Genomic DNA, 2,500 nt, shown 5'->3' with positions numbered 1-2,500 from the left:
GGACTCAATAGCAGACATGCTTTAATTGCTGACCACCATTTATGAGGATGTGATGTTTCTAAGAGAATTTCTGTCAAATGAGCGTTATATTCAGATTTAGCCTCCTTATAAACTTTAGTTGCTGTATTTCGCATGATAACATAATTTTTCCCAACGAGGACAAATGCGGTTAGCAGACCTGAGATTGTAGGAAGTATGCTTGTCCCTATAAGCTTGTTGAAATAGCACATTAAACCATGCTCTATCATGTAATTTAAGATTTAAGAGTTCTGATGGGTACAAACCTAGTTATGATGTCCAAACTAGTAAGTTCAGAGCATTAACAGAACAAGAAGCATTATGAACATCTCCAAACAATGTTATCAAAAGCATAGTAGATATCAACCCAATTAATTCTAAACTTTAAGAAGACTTGTCTAGCTAGATGGATCTTACAAGCTAGACTACGTTGTAACGTCAGTTATTAAAAGATCCAAAAGGTTGCCATTCCTGTGAGTTGCATCATAGACCATAAAATGCTTTGTTAGGGACACAATTCATCCAGTCGCGATGGTGAGCATTAAAATCCCCCATGAAAATAAAGCACGATCTCCCATCATTCGGTAAACAGTCTTAAATGCCGTCATTAAGTGTGTGTGTGTGTGTGTCTGTGTGTGTGTGTGTGTGTGTGTGTGTGTGTGTGTGTGTGTGTGTGTGTGTGTGTGTGTGTGTGTGTGTGTGTGTGTGTGTGTGTGTGCATTTTATATTTGCATTGTATTCACGGAAACACACACACACACACACACACACACACACACACACACACACACACACACACACACACACACACACCTATGTGTGTGTATATGTAATACCCATTTCACATATGGCCTATTTGAACACACACCTAATCCCTCCACAGAGATGCTCACTAATGGATCTTGGGTGTTTTGCATAACCCTTATAGCTACAGGACTTCCTTGGGGCCAGACACCTTCCATTACTTTACTATTGCCATACATATAACTCTGTTAACTTATCAATATATATTTAATACAGTAACACCAGCTTCTACATCCAAACCTTTGCTCGACACGACAGCGGATACGACATCCTCTAGGGAGGGATCTGGTGTGTGTTGAAATAGGCCATATGTGAAATGGGTATTACAGTGTGTGTATGTATATATATATATATATATATATATATATATATATATATATATATAATATATATATATATATATATATATATATTATATACATATAATTATATATATATATCAATATATATAGCTATATATATATGTATATATATATATATATATATATATATATATATATATATATATATATATGCACAAGAGTTATTTGAGATATAAATAATCTCTACAAATTTTCAAACAGTTACATCAGATGATCAGTTAATCCATCATTGTATTGTTCACTTTATGCCACTGAAAATAACCATTTACCAGCGATTTCGATGCATATAAATGATGTCTACTGTACACCCCCGTTTAGATAAAACACAGGCTTGGATAATATTTTATTGATTATTTCTATTTTTTTTTTTAATGCACACACTTTATATCACATACGAGCAGGTGTTTTCTCTTAATATGTCTTAACACCTGGTGTATTTTGTTGATTTTTAACTTATGTACTTATTAAAAGCTGAATACATATATTCCTACACATTCTTTATCATAAATCTGTTTGTACACCTCGTTAATCTCTTTTGTTTTTAATGCTGAAATTTACTTAAAACTGCATTCTTTTAGAGAGGATAATTCCTTGCGCTACGGAGCCGTGTTTGGTTTGGAATCAGGATGCTTATAACGAGAGTGAATGGCCGAGGACGAGACTTCACGCACTGATAATGATACTGAATGCTATTATTACTAAAGTTTTCTCAAGACCTTGTGGTTGTTTGTTTGAATTGCAGTAATTACTAAATGCATTACAATTTTTCATGTGGAAATTTAGATCTTCACTCACAGTTAATGTCGAAATGATCACAAATGAATAGTATAAGTCATTGGGAAAAAAAAGGTAAATTCTTAGGCCATACGAAGCACAAGAAAGAGCTATCACAATGCTATCCATCTGATACTAAAACTCTCCCTCTCCCTCTTCATTATCGCCTCCCTCTCCCCATTCCTTATCGCCTCACTCTCTCTCTCTCTCTCTCTCTCTCTCTCTCTCTCTCTCTCTATCTATCTATCTATCTATCTATCTATCTATCACTATCTATCTATCTATCTATCTACCTATCTATCTATCTATCTACCTATCTATCTATTATCTCTCTCTCCCTCTCTCTCTCTCTCTCCTCTCTCTCTCTCTCTATATATATATATATATATATATATATATATATATATATATATATATATATATATATATATGTATATATATATATATATATATATATATATATATATATCATTATATTTATTATCGATCTATTTATTATCTATCATCTATTATATATCTATCTATCTATCTATTTCTCATTC

The 2,500-nt window shown here is 32.9% G+C and overlaps 1 protein-coding gene across 1 annotated transcript in view; it reads left to right on the top strand.

Annotated features, from left to right (window-relative positions):
* The window catches only part of LOC119578487 (zwei Ig domain protein zig-8-like), a 114,815-nt gene that overhangs the window by 36,400 nt on the left and 75,915 nt on the right, over window positions 1-2,500 (top strand). The window lies entirely within an intron of this gene.

This window comes from Penaeus monodon, chromosome 11 (assembly GCF_015228065.2).
Source record: "Penaeus monodon isolate SGIC_2016 chromosome 11, NSTDA_Pmon_1, whole genome shotgun sequence".
NCBI classification, from domain to species: Eukaryota; Metazoa; Arthropoda; class Malacostraca; order Decapoda; family Penaeidae; genus Penaeus; species Penaeus monodon.
This window is presented reverse-complemented; position numbering and strand designations above follow the sequence as displayed.